Source organism: Lycorma delicatula, chromosome 1 (genome assembly GCF_047948215.1).
Source record: "Lycorma delicatula isolate Av1 chromosome 1, ASM4794821v1, whole genome shotgun sequence".
Lineage (NCBI taxonomy): Eukaryota > Metazoa > Arthropoda > Insecta > Hemiptera > Fulgoridae > Lycorma > Lycorma delicatula.
This window is the reverse complement of record NC_134455.1, coordinates 157,036,213-157,057,595: the sequence shown is the minus strand read 5'-3', so window position 1 is coordinate 157,057,595 and position 21,383 is coordinate 157,036,213. Positions and strand designations below refer to the sequence as shown.

General features: G+C 29.3%; 1 protein-coding gene across 4 annotated transcripts in view; it reads right to left on the bottom strand.

The window, feature by feature from the left end:
• The window catches only part of CrzR (corazonin receptor), a 1,123,351-nt gene that overhangs the window by 891,154 nt on the left and 210,814 nt on the right, over positions 1 to 21,383 (bottom strand). For all 4 annotated transcript variants that reach the window (XM_075365578.1, XM_075365586.1, XM_075365549.1 and 1 more), the window contains exon 2: positions 16,964 to 16,997. The gene's annotated coding sequence lies outside the window, so the exon portion shown is untranslated. The remainder of the gene's footprint in view (positions 1 to 16,963; positions 16,998 to 21,383) is intronic.

Here is a 21,383-nt window from a genome sequence, read left to right as displayed (position 1 = left end):
TTAATTTGACAAACTATTTATTTAAAAATGTATAATTTAATTAAGTGGGTCATGTTAACTTTGTATTTTTTAACTGTTAAATTTTAAACAGGTTGAGGAAAATAATTAACAGAAGAAAACATTAACAGCATAGATTCTGGAAAGAACAAACTAATAAGAGAATTTAAGTGAATCAAGAAATAAGCATAAATAGTTCTTCTATTCTGTTAACTGATGACTAGCTTATAATAAAAAGATTTAAGTTCGATTTCCAAATAAAAATTTCAGTATTAAAAACAAAAGTTCGATAGTTCATGTAAAATTTCCAGTTGATATAAAATTATTTCTGACGTCAAAACTTCACAGAAGTCACCTCATTTTAAACATTTTGGCTGCGGTGATTCACAAGAAAAGGACTAGGACATATTTCAGGCAATCTGTATCACTATCAATCGAATTTTGTGAACCAGGAAAGAAATTCAGTTGAAATTTTTATAGGCAACGGCAACATCGAGTGGGAGTGAATATTGGCTCCTAAAAGGCAAAAAAAAAAGAATTCAGACAGCCAAAATGAGGCTCTTTCGTTCTACGGAAGGTTGCACAAGAAAAGGTGGATTGTAATAAAAAGATTACTAAACACCGAGTCTGTAAATAACTTATTATACAATTAAAAGAGTGGTCGAAACAACGTGTTGAGATAATGGTTTACTATAGAATCATTCAAGAAGTCTGGGTCAGAGGTATTGAAGCTGATTTTGAGAGTCGGAATAGTCAAATTGCCTAATCCCTGATAGACGACTTGACAACATATTTTATTTAAAGTAAAAAAATTATTATTATTATATATTTATTTCATAATCAAGTAATTTTATACTTTATTTAAATTAATAATAAATGTATTATTATTAGCACAATAAGCAGTCTTAACTTATTTTATGTGATTTTGGGGCCTTCAATTGTTTATACCTTCAATCTTTGGCCTTTGGTTTACCCTTAAATACAAAATTCAGAATAATTTTACCAAAACGGGAAATTACATAGCTGATCCGACATAAGATAAAATTTCTTCTAAAAATGTCATAGTCATTCTAAGCAGACTAAGATTCCATGCCAGGATTACTAAAGCGACTTAAAAATGAAGTGACTTCCCGTTACATTTATAATGTATTAAGTCAATTACACTGACACATATCAACCTGGAAAGCCCACTATAATTCAGGTGATATTTAATACTTCAAATGACACCTTACTCTAATCATCACGTAAACTGATTGTATAATAAACTTTATTACTCTTAAGAGAAGCAATGCTAATCTGTGCTAATTGTACTTCATATGCTTAATGAGGATAGTGGATGAGAGAGAATATAAAGAAACAAACTATTCAGTCGGAAAAGTTTAGAATAAACTTTAAAAAAGTTTAGAATAAATTAAAATTCCTAATTTCTCAAAAATGTTACCGCTGATATTTAAACGAATAAATTAACAATTAATGTAATCCACCTTACCAGCACGTCCAATAGGTAATCTTGATCTTTCGGCCTAACCGGAAGCCATAATCAGGAGTTAAAATCAATATAAAGTCAGAAGTTTAAAAAAATCATAGTTAAAAAACAGTCATGACTGTCCCGGTCCTACTAGTATACTGAAGGAATAAACATATCCTCTGGTGGATTAAAATTAAATCAAACTGAATCATGTTATCAAACAGATAATTATTAGATTAAATTATTACTTCTTTATATTTATGTTTAGTATTTTTTGAAATAATATATCATCTTCAAAAAACTTTTGTTTATTAACTAAATTATTATTATTATTATTATATTTTTTTCCAAATTAGAAGTATTATAATATTTGTAAGAAATATCTAAGATTTTCATGAAATTATTATGATTGTATGTATGACCGTATTCTATTATATGTTTGGCAAAGGTAGAGTTATATATTTATTATTTTTAATACTATTTATATGATCTTTAGCACGTATGGAAAATTTACGATTGGTGATACCCAAGTACATCAAGTCACAAACCTCACAAATAAGACTACCGTAATTTTGCGCCAATCACTTTCAAACTGTTCCTTAAAAATAAGCCGTCCTAAAATCTCGATCAAATTTGCTAACGGCCAAAATCGGACCATGGGGATGGAAATAAAGAGGGCTTTATCAAAAAATATGTAAATTTATTTTATATCACCAACCATTGGCCCAGAGGTTTGGAAAAATGGGATTTCTAAGATAAAAAGAATCATACTTCCCTTAATAGGCACAGTATGGAATCGGTTTAAAGTGGTCGTTAGTCCTCTAAACATTTCCTAAAACTTTAGTCTGAAACGATTTTTGATATGACCAACCTTACGGCAAGGGATGATCAAAATGTTTCTGGAATTGTAAGAAGATGGGGCTTGTCATATGCTAAACGTGTGAAACGTTTTTTCACATGCAACCATTAACGTATTGAGTAAATTTGGAGTTTTTCTTAACTTTAAGGCGGAAACATTTTTTTTCCCCTACTTAGCACTGGTGAAATATACCTCCGCCTTCCGGCGTGCCGAAAGGGATTTTTTTATTTGAATTACTATGTTGAATATTATATATACGTAATGTTATTATTATTTTTTTTTTTTTATGTCTTTAGGGTAATAAATTGTATTTATAAGAAATGTTTAGTTTGTTAATCTCTCAGTACCCTGCTCGAACCGCTAACACGCGACAATATTATGTAAATAATTTAATTACACAATTAATAGAGCTGTAAAAACAACGTGTTCAAAACTGGATTTCCATAAAATCATCCATCCTCTTCAAGAAGTGTGGGAAGACTACAAAGCTATTGTACAAGAATTTAAGGAAATATGATACAGTACCTTAACATAGAGACAGTAAAAATGTTCAGATTTGCGTGCTGATAAGTTTTATTTGGCTAAAATTCAAGCAGAGTTAGAAGAAATTCTGAAAGGGACAGATTTATTGCTAAAGATAAATTTAATTAGAAAATAAACAAAACTAATAAGGGTTATGAAATGTGACAGATGGAAGAACAATAAACAGTTAAGATAGGCTAGGCACAATACAGCAGAGTAGAAAAATTTATTTAATCGAGTAATAAAATTACAAAAGATAGACTAAGTAAGGCGAATATCAAAACTTTCATAAAAGATATCAAGTTTTCTAGCGTCAAATAGTTCAAGAAATAGAAGAAATTCTTGAAAATATTTGTATTCAATTCATGATAATGTAACATAGTAAATAGAAAAAAAACGTGGTGTTAACATGGTGTTACAAGAGGGTGTTGAGAATTATGAAAACACAGAATTTTATGAAGGAATGAACTAGATTAAGAGAAATTTATGAATATTGGAACAAATATAACGAATTGAGGAACTAAAATGTCATAAAGAAGTTGAGGTTAAAGATTAAAACACATCAGCAGGGATGGAGAAATCGACATCAAGCTGGTCACCTGACAAAACACTCAGAAAGTTAATTATCTCAATACCTGCAAATATTTTCCAAAATTATTGAAGAAAATTCACTCTCAGTCAACAATAAAAGGTACCAAATTACCGGTTACTGTTTTAGATGTAACTTAAACAATCTACCAAGAGTGTTCACCGACACGCACATACATAATCTTACGCTCTTGCTATCTCTCAAACAAAAACACCTGAAGCATTTGACTAAACATTATCTAAGTTCTAAACATGAATCTATTATTCGTGAAAATTTTTCTTGGATGAAAATAAATTTAACAACTAAGTTCTGTCAAATGATACAATAATTGCAGCTTTTCTGTTAATTCATAGCTTAATCTAATTCATTAGTATTGATAGTTTTCACAGGTTAATTTGTTTGATTAATTTCTACGAAGTATACAGTTGTGTTACAAGGGTATGTAACAATCGAAGTCACTTTTTTGTAAACATGAAATCCAGTATAAAGCCTACTGCAAAAAATTTCACATAGTGTTTACCGTGATGATGTTCAGATTTCTGTGAATTATTAATAAAACAAGTGGAATAGAAACTAGAACTTAAAAATAATTCCAGTTCGATGGCACACCGGTAAGTTTGGGTGGGAATGTATTCGTCTCTTACGCCTCTTAATCCGTAGAAAAATAATTTTCTTAATTTTGTTATTTCTCTGAGTTACTAAAAAATTATTTTAAAAACTTTTTTATAACTTTCTTTTATCCAGTTTGAATTAAAAATTTGAATTAAATTGGATAGATAATCTTCAAGAATTATTTTAAACAAATGAAATTTATGCATATTCAAACTGTAAATTTATTGCGTTTTATTAATTTTACTAATATATATAATAATATTTAATAATATATATATTTTATTAATAGAAGAAGTTAATATTGCATGTTATGATTTAAGTTTAATTCTTACTAACTAACTTGGTGTTTAATGTTCATTAGTATTAGACGATAAATACAGTTTATATTACGTACGTAGATGACTGTAATGTATTTTTTTCTCTAGCTTATCTGGAGAATATAGATTAGTTCCAAAAATAATATATCGATTACAAGTGGGAAGAATATGAGATTTTGGCTTTCCGTCGTTTATTTCCTATAGAGTTTGTAGCAAATAAAATTTTATAATCTGTTTTGTTGAACCGAAATTTAAAATTTCATTCATGTTTATAAATGTTCGGGATAAAAAATAGCATTTTTGAATTTTTCTCAGACGATTATCGTCGTTTATTAACTTTCATGATAATTTCATCACTCTAACTTTTGGAAACTGTTTATAAATCTTCTGAATGTTTATTCTACGTGTAATTTTACAAAAGTTTTCTTATAATAAATTTCATTATGTTGATAAAAAAATAATATAAAACGAATCGTTTCATATTATTTTAATTTTAATTAATTGCCTATATCTAACAATTATACATTAAAATCTTTACTAATTACAAAATAGATTTATTTATTTATTTTTTTTTTTTTGGTAAGAAATTTTTATACATCAATATTAAAAAGAAAACTTAAGAACCACTACTAAAACCGTTATAGATTGTAGATTCGATTCCAATGCTTCCCCGTGATTGAGCATTTTAATAAAAACAATCATACGTATCTTCTATTACCTTAATATTTAGATATTGTATACTTTATAACTGCTATTGTATTCATGATTTACATAAGATTCGGAAAAAGAGTTTCTTCGCAGTTAGTATTACGTATCACCATAGTTAAAGCTAAATCTCTAAACCAATTTTTTTTAATAACAATATTTACGGAAAATTTTTGTTAATGCGTTATATTCTTATCGTAATGTAGAAAATTCAATGAGATAGTATATCTGTTTTGGAAATTCGGCCGTATACTCTGCAGGTCGGTTTCTGCCGTAAATCTGTTATTTAAAATAATATTTAAATGAGTGCTCTCTTTCTTTGTTCAAATTAAAGTTAATTTAAAAGTAATTTATTGAAACTGATAGCAATAAAGGCAAAGATAAATTGAAAAATGCTGAAGAAAATATGTGGTTAGTAAATTGTACATAATTTTACAAACGTTTTGAGAAAGGATCTTCAATATGAATAACAAAAAGAGAATATACTGCTGTATAAAACCATTATTTTCAAAGCAATCTATTGATAAACCAAAATCCATCAATTTTAACCATTCACAGTACAAATTCTTTCTATCGTATTACAGAATATATTCACATTTCAGCTCTTCAAACCGGAGCTCACCAGTAGAATCGCATAACTGATTGATTTAGTCAAACAGAAAACATATTATTTTAATTACACCAACGATGCAGTATATCGATCCATCGGTATACATCATATTTTCATAAATCATATTACTGAATGGCACTAAGCAATTAGAACACCAAATTTCAAACTGTTACAGTACCTATTTTTCTAACCAACCAAAGTATGAATAAGTTAGACCAATCACACAATACAAGTAATTCCTTTCTTTGACTAATCGTAAAAGTGAACGGTCCTGTCACTCAATCCCGATCATTCAGAGACCCTCATTCGTCTCGTCAGTAGTTAGATGTCTACTTATAACAGATGGGAACAACAGCAAAGTCTAACCCCACACGGAATTATTTGACCATTATTAAAATCAAGTTTACTATAAAAAATATGTAAAAGTGATTCAAAACTTTGCTGCGTTCATAATTCAACAAATTTAAATCCGTTAATTTTCATTTACTCAACATAATATTCACCTATTATTGAATAAATGATAATACTATTAATATAGTAATAATGTAATTTTAATTTTTTTTTTTAAATAATATTTGGATATTTAATTAACTGATTTAGCTTTTTAGCGAATTTTAAATGACAGAATTTTGTTTGTTTCGAAAATAATTTGTGTTGTGTTGTGTTCCAGTAAATTTAATGTTATTTGGCATAATTTATTGTACATTGAAGGATACATTAAGTGCAATCATAGTACAAAAAATCCAAATTGAGGTGTGAATACTATCTTATTCCTTGTATAATTACACAATTGTTGGTAGGGAGTAATGATTAAAATCGAAGTAATAAATCTCTTATTAAATGAACAAAAAAGAAAAAATGATCATAGTCCACGAATACAAAATAATAATGATTAAAGTTCGCTCATCTAAAATGTAATATTACTTACCGATAAATTCCAGTACTTTATTAACAGGTTTTTCTCACTTTCTATTTACATTATAATTGTATAAACGTTTTTTATGTTATTAATTTTTTACTGCATCTGTTTTTGTTGAAAATATTTATTTATTATTTTTTACGGATGAGATTTATTTTGTAGAGAGTATAATTTACCAAAGCTGAACAGCACTCGGAACCAGAACAATCAAGGGAAAGAACAGTGAGCCTGCATGTGGGCTTGAGGGAATTACAAGTTAACTTTTACTTTATACAGAATTTTGTTTAATAAGTAGGGGTTTTTTCATTGTTACCTCAGTACATTCTTTATAGAAAATGTTAATACTCGTATATCGTGTTATAAATTTCCCCTGAAGCCATAAGGAGTTGGTGTAAAACGAGCAATAAAATATTATATTGCAAGTTGTATCTGACGCCTTGATAGTGTCTACAAAATCAGCTACAAAGCCATTTCTTTATTGCTGGCTTTATACTCTTACAAACTTCTTCAAGGCATCAAACATAATTTAGCATGCATCAATGAGCATATTACAGTCACTTTAACCAGCAATAAAGTATTAATTTTATTAATACTTAATAAGTATGGCCCGTTGATAACTATTTATGTTATCATATTTTCCAATTACCAACATTCATTAATAGAAACTAGATTCAAGCGCTTTCGGAGATTACTACTCCAGCCTCAGGAACAACGATAATATACTTTATAAATTTTTAATTCACATATCAATAATTTTAATGAAACAGATTTTAAAAATAAATATAACTGATCGTTAAGGAGTAAAAATAAAGTCAAATTAAACATTATGTCAGTAAGAAGGTCACCATTGTTATGTTTATTGGAATTAAATAGTTTTGCCAACGTAAGACTCAAAATTATTCTTTAATATTTCTTTGAATAAGATATCATTTTCAAAATTAATTTGTTCATTTATCAGCCTTTTATTATTTAAGTATATGTAATATTTTTCTAAAATATTTGTTTTATTAAGGTTATTAGAATATTCAAGAATTTTAATCAAATTATTTGGGTTGTAATTGTGATTATGTTCTATGTGTCTAGCAAAATTGGATCGTTCTGTTTTCTTTATTTATACAATTAACATGTTCATTACTTCTAATCGGAAAAGATGATTAGTCATCCCGATATAATCCAAGTACAGTTTGTACATTTTAATGAGCAAACTGCGACTTGGAATAGTAAAGACTTGGAAATTGGAAAATAAGTAAAGAAAATAGTAAGACTTGGAAAAGTAGACTTGGAAATAATAAAGTATTGTATTGCAAGAGTCTCTGACGTTTTGAAGGAGCTGGTCTATAACCAACAACTAAGTAAAGTATTCCAAATTGTATCTTACGCCTGGCAAATAAAACCAGTCATTTACTAACAGATTGTCCAATAAAGAGCCAGTTAAGTCAAGAAACGTAATTAAAAAATAAAAGCCTTCTCTCTCTCTCTCTCTCTGTGTGTGTGTGTGTGTGTGTGTGTCTGTGTGTGTGCGTCTGTGTATGTATTTTTTTTTTCAGATATAAGAAGAATGAATCGTACGAGGTCGACTATTATTGAAAAACCTACATTATTAAGTATTTTTATTGTAAAGTATAGATTTCAGTGATATCATATCTTTCAACCATGGATTTTCAAAAACGTTATCAAAATCGGGCGTAACTGATTGTGATGTGTATTATAAAAGGCAACTTTCAATTTACGAATAATTTCATAATATTTGTGTTACATATAATAAAAATGAAATACTCGAATCAGTAAGAAATTATACGAAGGTTAAATAACAAAAATCGGAAGGTATTTTCAATTACATTGTACGAAAGTTGTAGAACTGCAAATTTACTGTCGCGTGTTCGTCGATAAACAAGGACATTGAGAGATAGTACAAGTAAAGGTTTCTTACAAATACAATTTATTACTTTTAAATTACTTATACAAAACAGCAAATCAAATTGTATACAAAATTAATTTAACAATTAAGTTATAAATACCAAAATATAATTCTGATTTACTACTAAAAAAAAAACTTAAAATAACAAATAGAAAGTAATGTTGAAATAACAGTAAGATAGCAATCGAAAAATCAACAATTTACTTTGTGCAAATATTATTCACTTTTACTGTTTACAAAAGATTTTTAGCCTAAACTTTATAAATGAATAGAATGTCACATTTATTCCTGTTTACAAATAACTCGCCGAATAGCTTCTTGTTTTCAACCACTGTCAAAAATAAAAAAACTCGTGACGTACTCTTCACTCGATTGTTACCAAACACTTCGAATACATTTGCACACTGTGATCGCTTTAACGCACATTAAATTGAACTCGAACTTGAAAAACTGTCATTCCGCTGCTTCCCGATAGTATTTTTATACAGGCTGCAGAACCAGTACTCAGGACGGCACGGGGACAATCAAAAGGATGGAATATCCTTTTGATTGTTTAACTGTAATAATTGTTACTGTCCGGATCTTCTTCGCTTTTTTATAAGTCCTTTTCTAAAAAGAATCCCTTTATCGTTTCTTTTAAATTCTTCTTTCTTCATTTCCCCCCTCTTTTTTCTTTTTAGAAGATTCTCTATCCGTTACGATATATTGTTCTTCTGTAAAATTTCCATTTTCTGGCTTTACATTCTAACCCTGAACCCTTTAATAGAAAGTATCGATTGACGTTTGTATTAGAAAAAAAAAACATAAAGATTCGTTTAAAAGAAGTACAGCATTTAATTTATAAGAATTTTATATATATTTCGTATTTCTTATTATGAAACGACAGAGATAGGAATTGAATGTGTAAAACTTGGGTTCCGGAGAAAAACTTAGTTGTCACTGGTCTGCGTCGTTTCTCTACTCGTTAGGCAAGACCAGAATAAATTAAAACGTCTGTCGACTAGGTAGTCAGATGGACTCCATTTTGTATAGAATAAATTGAATAATTTTATTACTCAACTGAATTGCTGGATAATATTAAATAGAAAGCTGACAACAAAGTTGTAGGACTTTCCTATCACGTGGATTTTTTCTGATATACATATTACACACACGACTTAATATATAGAATACAATAATTTTTGAACGTGCTACTAAACATACAACTAAATATTTATAATCTGATTTAAATATAATATTTTTTTCTACAACTGTACGTCAGTGCAACATTAACACTCCTTGTGATGACAGGGGGCTACTGACGCAGTAAATCCACTTAGCCACTAGTTTAGAGCATATTTGGGGTGGGGGTACAATTTTCAAAAGATTTTCTTTTGAAAATATTATATTTTAATTGTTAACAAATGTGCCTAAGAAAAATAAGACCTTAATTAGGCGTAAAGTCGAGATATTGACGGTGGCCTTCTCTACAGCCTCACCCCTTGAGGCTTAAGTTGAAAATTTAATGGAATCAATGCCCCATATACAAAAGTAATTGACCAAGTTTGGTCAAAATCAGTCCCGTAGTTCTGGAGATATCAGGTGTAAGACACCGAATACACAGGCATACATACGAACATCCGGAAAATTTTTATCCCGTTTTTTGCTTTTCTTAGGAGTCAAAACGTCATGATCCGATGAAAACTGCATATGCCCAAATTAAACCGACTACAATACGTTACCATCTACAGCTATAGCGCTAGAAATGGAAAGTGAAAAAATCATATTTTTTACAAATCTATTTTGAAAAAAAAAATTAATTTAATTCATTAGTTTGAATCCATGGAAGTTAAATTTATTCAAGCATTATGAATAGAATATTTTGTTAGTTACAAATAGAAAAAATCTGATGTGAACATCACATGACTTCCTTGAAAGCCTATTAAATTACATATACACATTTTTTTAAATAAATACATAACATTTTATTCCATAAATAACTTCTGATATTTTCTCATATTTTATTAGTATTATTATTATTATTATTTATTGTAAAACATTTTTACAAACAGAGATTAATAATTATTAATAAATCAGTATATTTAAACTTAAAAAAAGTTAAAAAAGAGATGAAATTGAATTCCATCTGATGTGTCTTCACCTTGTAAGATCCAAATATTTCATTGATTAAAATTTTCTTTGGCTCTCAACCAATGAAAATAAGTACCACTTATGATACATCGTTGAAAAGCTCTCAATGAGAGCTTATTACTGCAGTTAAGAAAAAGTTCAAAATCCAAATTTAAATTCATGTATAATTAAAGAGAAAATTAAAACTACATGTATAATTTGATAATATACAATGAAGCCCACTTTCATCTGAATGGCTTTGTTATCAAATAAAATTGCCGAATAAGAGAACTGCAAATCCAAGGGTCATTCACCAGAGAGAATTACATCCGCTTAAATACACGGTCTGCTTCGGTGTTGTATCCCAAAGGATTATTGGGCCATATTTTTTTGAAGAAGTTGACGGGAATTCTGTAACGGTAACAGCTGAGCATTACCGGCAGGCATATGATTTAAAACGATCAAGTGATGCTGCAGATAATCAAGTGATGTGGTTCCAACAAGATGAAGCCAGTGCCACACGACTAGACTCAGCATGTAGTTCATAAGAAAGACTTTTGTCAAACAGATACATTTTTTTCGCCCAAAAGAAAAGTAATGATGGAAAGTTGATCAGCGAACTATAATCGTAGAATTTTATTTTTAAAATGAGCATTAAATTATACAGATTCAACGAATCTATCGCCGTCATTTCAGTAAAAAGAATCCTTCCTCCGGTTACATAATTAAGCACCTGATGGAATGTTTTCCATACCAGGGTTGAATAAGCAATACTAAAAAATTTGAAAGACCACTTAAAGACCGTCCAAAAAGACAACGACCGTCCAAAATTGTAAAAACGATATTCGAACTGAAATTAAAATTGGATACTTAATTCCGAATGTTTTAACCGACTTTGCGGAAAAGTTCGCGGGGAAGAAACTTTGTGTGACAGAAAGTGGGAGTCATTTACGCGAAGTAGCGTTCTACCAAATGCTGAAAAAATTTTCAGTAAATTATTATTTATAATTCCTCATCGAAATAATTTAACAATTTACAGATTTGTTTGGGTAAATTGTTTAAAACCAGTTTTTTTTCTTTGCGTCACTCGATATAAACGTAGTTCCTTTTATTATTAAGCATTTTATTACGTCTATCTTGCTTTACACATATATATATATTTTTGTTATTTTTTTTTTTTTTTTGTTATACGGGCATCGACTTCTAAGGTTATTAGCCCTCGACATTCTTTAAAAGAGGTTTATATCACAATCAAGATCGTCATATGTAAGGGTATAAAGTGTACATTTTACTTAAAAACATCAAAATTTACAGAACATTTAAGCACAAACACTAAAAAAACACTTACGGGGTGTAAAGGGCTCGATTTTAAAATAAAATTGAAGATAAATAAAACACAAAAATATAAATGGAACAGAAAGGCTTTACAATACCAATATCTTTTTTTTCTCCTCCCTTATTTCATTTAAGCACCTCGGGGCAAACAGAACCGCCGTTAAGTCCGCATCCTAGAGCATCCTAGGGTGACATCAGTCACCCTAGGATGCCATGGCAGTTGACATCTCCGTATAAATAGTCCCGTAGGACGTAGCCCATCGGGGCACTCCCGCGTCTTAAGATCAATTTGACCACCTGTTCAGGACGGACAAAGAACCCCTAGGCGGGGAGGCTTCCCTCCCCCGTCATGACCTACTTGGCTCCAGGCATGCCTTGCGCACACCCTTGGCAGTGCGCGATCAGTCCACCTTCGAGAGTTTCCTATGCCATCACTGGATACGCCCCGACTCCCCCACTCTTGCATGCAGGCGAGCCCAGGCATCCTAGGCAAGAGGGCTACCTCCCATCACTATACGTGCCACGCTTCAAGGCTCTCATTGTATACATAGAATCTTTATATATATTCGTAATTAAATATTCTATAAGATGGATAAATAATTATATAATAATAAATATGTTATTATATATAAATGTATGTTATAAGCTACCTTTCTTCTTTTTAGTAAGATAATAATGAATCAATTTTATGATATATAAATATCTTATTATAAAGAAAAAATTTTTATTGGAAAAATAAACTCAAAAAAAAATTGTAAAAAAATTTTAATAATTCAAGTCTGGTCACAGCCACCTGTTCTCGGCGAGTCAGCTTTACGTCGCTCTTCCATTTATATGGTGAAGTTTTAACTTAGTTTAGTTTTGTATATAATCTTCTCCAATCAGTATTTGACCTGTTTTTTATTGTATTAGACAATTTTTAACATCTGCCACCCGTACAGGAATTCTATCTAAGTTATCATAGACTGACGCTTTTCTGGCAGCTTCGTCTACACTTTCATTCCCTGCAATACAAGCGTGCCCTGGAGTCCATACAAATACACATCGCTGTCCTCGTTGATTTACCACTTACAAAATGGACAGGATGCTTACAACAAGGATGTCCTTAATTTTCTTGTTCCGAATTGCAGTAAGAGCACTTAGAAAGTCGGAACATATTAGCACTCTCTCTCTCTCTCTTCGCACTAGTGTTCAGAGTAGCGAAGAGTTTGCTGAATGGCTATAAGTTCTGCCGTATAAACACTGGCCACATCCGGCAGTTTCCAAAAAAGGGCTTCTCCATTTACACATATAATGCAACCAACCCATGTTCGGTTTTAGAACCATCAGTATATATTTTAATGTATTCTTCGTAAATACTGACGGTTGATAAAGATTCCTATTGGATGATTACTGCTGGTTTCTCTTTTGTTTTTCTACAAGACAGATTCAATCTTGTATTTGGAAAGAGCCATGGCGGTATTTCTCTTGTAGAAATTGCTAATGTGTCTGGTAAAGCAATTTCACATTTCCTTGTCAGTTCGTGATACCCTTATTCCGGCTGTTCTGGAATAGGTAGCACGATGTTCATATAACGCGCCAAAGGATGGTTGTTAAACATTTTATTTATATGGGTAGGAAAGGCCCATATATTTGCTGCATATCTTAGCAATAAAATCTCTCTTCTACAAGTAGCGGCATTAGAATAATGCCGCTACTTGTCTAATGTCGGAAGCCATTCTGGCTTCCGACATTAGACTAGTCGCCGGACTTGTACAGAATGCGCCTCTCGCATATCTTATTCCGCTGTTGTATATTACGTCTAACTTTCTTGAATGCAAATTCCTGACGGATGAATATACAATACATCCGTAGTCTAGTCTCGATTTAACCGATGCTTTATACAGCCTCAGTAGTATTTCTTTATCTGAGCCCCAATTAATTTTGGATAAACATTTAATAATGTTTAGGGGTTTTTTGCATCTGTCACTCAAATCCTGTATATGGAATCCCCATGTAAGAGATTTATCTAGTAACAGACCTAAAAATCTTATATCCTTATCTTATCCTTATATTCTTTTTTTTTGGATTGTCGTCGATGGTCAAAACAGGACTTCGGTGAGGAATTCTCTACCTACAGAAGTCTTCAAAACACGTTTTTTCTAGTGAAAATTTGATTCCATTATTCCTGGCAACTTCATTAAGAGCTTTATTCGCTCGTTGCAATTTGTACTTCACCATAACTGTCGTGTTATCTATTAGAGTAATCTCTACCGTTAATTTAACAATAGTATTTCAATTTCAAAAATTATATTTAAAACTACTTAAAATAGAGCTTTGGAATAAATTCATTTGAATACAAATATTTAAAGAAATATAAAGAAAAGCAAGTTACTTAAACTAGTAATTGTATTTAAGAAACGCAGATTTAAAAATGCAGGTGGAAAAGAACTATTGCGTTTTGTACGTTTTTTAAAATACCGTTAATAGAATTACAAGAATACGATGTTTTGATAAAAGTTGAAATATTTTAAAGAGCAGGTAGAAAAAGTTATAAAATCTATTGGTGTTACATATTTAAAAATAAATTAATTGCAAAGATAGATTTAGCAAAGAGTTACAAAGCTTCCTTGTATAAAGTAAATATATTGTGAAGAAGATGTTAATTATGAATACCTGCCAACACATATATGAGCGGTGATATGTTACGATGAAATTCAAGTTTCTTGGTTAAAAAAAAAACAAAGCACTCGAATTTGAACTGCATTATGGTAAAATTAAAGCCGTTTACTATATTAAAATAGGCCAACAATAGTTTATCAAAATATAAGTAGACTGCTGTCTGTGTCTCAACCCGTGAGTTAGTCGTCGAAAATCTAATCTACTAATACTAAATAACGTGGAATACTATATTAATTAATACTATATTAATGTGGAATGAGTCAGGCAAATATGAAATGAGTAATCCTGTGCGGGTTTAATGGACAATGTAGTTATGGATAATGTACTACGTTTGATAATGTAGTAAAAGGTCGTTAATTGGAATATTCGGTAAGGTTAAAAAATTAGTAATAATTAGTTTATGATCTTGAAATTAATATTAATATTTATAATATTTAATATTTTTAAATATTAAATAATTAAATATATTAAATAATAATATATTACATAATAATAATTTAATATTTAAATATTTATCTTAATATTTTTTACACAAAGGGATAAAATTGCGCAAATTAAAGAAGCGATAGGATCCGTCTAAATCATTCTTATATTGCCTTCACAACTAACATCAAAGGTCTATAAACCAAATAATACAACCCACAGCACACCGCATAATATTGTGTGTAAATTTCAGCTTTGCATACTGTTCAATTATATGCAGTTTTGTACGCTTATTCTACGAATTTCCGTCTTCTATTCGATCAGTTCACTTAGCTCATTAATTAAGGAATTGATTAAGGGAGTAAATTCAAAATAAGTTCAGCACAAACTACAGAATACTCAACACGGTTGAAAACCCGGTGTCAAAGTTACCATAAATTGGCAAGAACCACACCATCGTAACATCATAAACAATTGTACAGGGTACAATATCGAGATTTACCTTCATTACCGAAAGCGAAGACATTTTATTGTCATTGTTTTACGAGTATTACAGCAGTTATATAACAATAGTGAGCATTTTAAATGTACGTTTATATACCAAATATTAGATGGTGTTTTAATCACACTTTCCAAACCCATAGCTCTTGTGAACATTGAACCCATTTAAGAAACATAATAATAAATTTAAATATAGTCATGATAAGTAATTATAATAACGTTTTACCATACCCCGTATGTCGTAGATACATTTTTCAAAAATGTTATTAAACTTTATCTAATAGCACTTAAACTATTGGCTAAATCAGGCCGAGAATGTTAGGTTTTTCAAAGATCAGACAATACATTATAATTTTAAAAAATATATATATGACCGTGAAGTTATAATCGCATCGTCTCCAGAATTTATTATTTATACTTTTTTTATTATTTATACTTTACATGTTTTGAAATAAGATCACTTGTTTAATTTCATTTTTCTATTTTAACTGTTGAAAATTAATTTAAAGTTGTCGATAAATATTGGTGTTTCACTTTCTATATTTCAAATAAAGGGAACGATAATATTATTTATTAAAGTCACTTTATAAGTGACTATTTTCTATTTTTTTTTTTTTTTTAGGCTTTTTGTACAAAAATGTACATTTAAAAAAAAAATTAAATAAATGAACAATCAATAGAATATTTAATTATCCACAGTATATCCTCATCAATTATAACAACCTCAATAATTATTAATAAACATTAATTGCCCCATTAAGTCATACAGACGATTTTAAGACAATATTTTCTGTTTATTATCTGTATTCCTTAGTATTAGATTTAATAATGTAATGTGCAACCTTAAGTTATTCTGTTATTTAAAGTAATTTACATTCTATTTATGTTGCACGCTTAATCATAATTTAAGCTAAAAAATTTCAAAAAAAAAGTAAAATAAAATCGACTGAGATAATTTTATTTTTTAAGACAGTAAATGACATAGTTCATAATTTATTATATAATGTAAATATAATTTTAAATTTTCCTCTAACTTAAGTTGATAATTTAGTAATAATATATATTTGGTGAAGATGCTTTTATTGTTTAAAGAAATTAAATATATACCAGACAAATGAACGTGAGATCTAAATGATCCAGTAAAAATGATCTAATTACACCAAATTCTGTAAAATTGCTATTCGGTTAATGGTAATATCTTATTTATTATTACTTTTTTTTCTCTTTATTAGCAGTAATATTTTTATCTTTATAAATGTAGTGAAATAAAAACCTGGTAATAAACTAAATACAAGATCATAAATAAAATTAAATAAATGTAGTGTAAATTAAATAAATAGATATAGTAAAACAAAAGCAGAAAATGAATTAAACGGAAAACACCATTTACTGTGACAATTCAGTTTAGTACTACTTACCATTGTGTAAAAATTGGACCCCATATCTCAGCTCCTGAAATGAAAAAAAAATTATTTCATAGAATAATCAAATATAACATTATATAGTTTTTTAACACAAATTACTACGTATATACAACTGAAATTATACAATTTTTAGATCTACATTTTTATTTTTTATATCTTATTTTTTTATATTTTATATTTTTTAGTAACGTAATGTTTATAGCTAATCTGACGTGATGTGTAATGCACTTACAAAAGTGGCATAACTGCATTTTCAAGAATAAGAAGAATCTAATACATGCCAGGCATAATAAGGAAAATGGTTAATGAGCCTTTACTGAGATGAAAATATTGTTGTATATCAACAACCCAAGCTTACTAAAATTCAGGTGATATTCTGTATTATAAGTGGCGTCTTTATTTTATTCACCATAAAAACTAACTGAATTTCTGAACGTCACTACTCTAATAAAAAAATTACCTTTGATCAGAACGATAATAAAGCCTAGAAAATAGATTGTAAAACAACAGATAAATGCAGCCACTTCTGTTGAGAAATAAGAAAGTAAAAATATGATAAAATATTAATAAAACAGCCAGATATCTGACTTATGTGCTGTATGTACGTGTAATTCAAATAAGACGAATCATTTATTTCATTTACGAAGAATTTACTTTCAAAAGGAATTCAAAAAATTTCATTATATCAGAATAAAATAACTTTTTTCAACATCAAATTCCTTTCAATATGTATTCTGTTAAAGTATTACAATATTTTCATCGTATCTCTCCCGTTGTTTACTTGTTATAATAATAATAATAATAATAATAATAATAATAATAATAATAATAATAATAATAATAATAATAATAATAATAATAATAATAATAATAATAATAATAATAATAATAATAATAATAATAATAATAATAATAATAATAATAATAATAATAATAATAATAATAATAATAATAATAATAATAATAATAATAATAATAATAATAATAATAATAATAATAATAATAATAATAATAATAATAATAATAATAATAATAATAATAATAATAATAATAATAATAATAATAATAATAATAATAATAATAATAATAATAATAATAATAATAATAATAATAATAATAATAATAATAATAATAATAATAATAATAATAATAATAATAATAATAATAATAATAATAATAATAATAATAATAATAATAATAATAATAATAATAATAATAATAATAATAATAATAATAATAATAATAATAATAATAATAATAATAATAATAATAATAATAATAATAATAATAATAATAATAATAATAATAATAATAATAATAATAATAATAATAATAATAATAATAATAATAATAATAATAATAATAATAATAATAATAATAATAATAATAATAATAATAATAATAATAATAATAATAATAATAATAATAATAATAATAATAATAATAATAATAATAATAATAATAATAATAATAATAATAATAATAATAATAATAATAATAATAATAATAATAATAATAATAATAATAATAATAATAATAATAATAATAATAATAATAATAATAATAATAATAATGCCCTGAGGTAGATAATCCCCACGTCCGGAACACAACATCTATGTTCCACGTCCAGGGCGGCAACAGCTGTACCTTTGTACATCACATATAGCTGGCTAACGGGGTTCCGAGTAAATTCCTCGGTTATGCATTGTTGAGTTTGACCTGGTTCCAACTTCAGGTCACTAAACGGACTGGATTATTGGCTACCTGCAGGAAATGGAGTAACATATGATTTTGGAAATGGATTCATACCATTCTTAGAGCTGGCGATGTGGCGGCCGGGGTCAATGTTATTGCAGGTGTAACGGAGACCCTTCCGTTGTCCACATGCCCCCTGCGATGGCAAGCATGTAGTTAAGGTGCCCATGTTCGGAGCATGGGAGCCCTGAAAGCTTCGGTGTGTAGGGGCCTGGAGTCAGTGCAGAGACTGCGCATCCGCTCTCTGCCAGGACGTATGCCGGTTCCACCGGAGTACCGGATAGGACCTCCAAGGTTAGTAGCCCTGGAGTGGGGGTGTACCCCGGCGGCTAGCCTTGCTACAGAAGGGATCCACTGTTCATGAATTTTTCTGAACAAACTAACGTGGCAGAGGGTGCACGTAAACACCCTCGTTTAGAAACCGCCGATTCGCCACAAGCGAAGCGGAAAAAAAGTAAGGAGAGTGATAAGATTAGAAAAGATGCTGATAAAATCAGTAAAGATTTGAGAAAAGCTTTGTTTGGTAATAATGTTCCCAAACCAAGATTTTTGATCATTACAAAAGAGAATGGTAACTTCCAAAAGGTAAGTCCATTCTTAATTGCTAGAGAGATTACAAATTGTGCTGGTGGTCCTGTCAAGGATATTCGTAAAACTTTTAATGGATTGCATGTCGAAACCATCAACGACATGCAAAGCCAGAAAGTTTTGGCGTTGAAGAAGATCGGTGAATTTGCGGTTTCGGTCCAACCGCATAGTACACTTAATTCATCTAGAGGAGTTGTTGTTTGCCGTGATCTTCTTAACTGTACTGAAGAAGAAATAGTGCAGGAAATGTCTAGTCAGGGAGTGACACATTGTCGCAGACTTTCCATGAGACGAAATGGTGAGATTCTTCCTTCGGCCTCTCATGTTTTGACATTCAATAGGCCAAGTCTTCCTGAAAAGGTACGAGCTGGCATCCATCGGCTTGATGTACGGGCATTTATTCCGCAGCCGATGAGATGTTTTAGATGTCAACGTTTCGGACACACTGCCGCTAGGTGTGAAGCGCAGGAAATTTGTATATGCGGAATGAAGACACATGAGGGTGATCCATGTAAAGACCCTCCAGTCTGCATTAATTGTAAAGGGCACCATAACTGTCGATCCAGGAACTGCCCAGTATACAAATCAGAAACAGCCATTCAGGAGGTTAAAACGCTTCAAAAAGTCAGCTACCCTGAAGCGAAGAAGATTGTAAACCTACGTACACCTAGACCATCGACTTCATACGCAGAAGCAGCTGCTGCTCCCCCCACACCTAAAATCAACGTGGAGCAGTTGCTTAATACGATGGCGCCAAGTCTCGCGACAATAATAGAAAGAATCATTGATTCCAAGATCGAGTCGACTCATCAGATACAACAAAGTAAACATGAGAAGGCTCAATCCCGGACTGACGTCGCCGACAGAAGACCCGTACCAGCGCAGTTTAAAAAACCGGCAAAATCCTCGATTATAACTCCAGCAATAGACGTAATGAAGAAAAATCTTGATTTATCCGACAAAGATCTAAAGATCATCCCGACGACGAGTCATATATCTAAGGATACTGTGACAAGAGTACAGGAAAAATCTGCGTCAACCAAAATGGAGGTGCAAGTAACTATCCAAAAAGCACCGGACACAGACGATATTAAAACTGTACCTACAGAGGCCCCAAAAGCTCAGAGAACAACTGTGGCGAGAGCATCTGTATCAGCCGGTCCAAGCACAGCCTTAGACATAGAATCGAGTTCATCAGCCGCCGAAAGTGCATCGGTTGCAAGTTTAGACTCAATTGCAACGATGCTCACAGCACCATTGAAGCTTTCATCACCTGATGTAAGCCGGCGAACGTCATTGGCGTCAGAAAGAGAAGACGATGCCATGTCCGAAGCCTCAGACACTCTGTCGTCGGAAGTTGAGGCCGTTCGCAGAATGGAAAAGCGGTGTAAAAAGGGTTGGCCGAAAGGAAAGCCTAGAAAGTGATATAATTGGACCAGAAATTATAAGGAAAAGCAAAATTTTGATCATTTTGTGAAATTTTGAACCTTTTTTTTGTTTTTTTTTTGAAGTGGGACGGGGCTAATGACCAAAGTAGTCGATGCCCCTAAAAACCTAAAAACCTCAAAAAAAAAAAAAAAAAAATAATAATAATAATAATAATAATAATAATAATAATAATAATAATAATAATAATAATAATAATAATAATAATAATAATAATAATAATAATAATAATAATAATAATAATAATAATAATAATAATAATAATAATAATAATAATAATAATAATAATAATAATAATAATAATAATAATAATAATAATAATAATAATAATAATAATAATAATAATAATAATAATAATAATAATAATAATAATAATAATAATAATAATAATAATAATAATAATAATAATAATAATAATAATAATAATAATAATAATAATAATAATAATAATAATAATAATAATAATAATAATAATAATAATAATAATAATAATAATAATAATAATAATAATAATAATAATAATAATAATAATAATAATAATAATAATAATAATAATAATAATAATAATAATAATAATAATAATAATAATAATAATAATAATAATAATAATAATAATAATAATAAT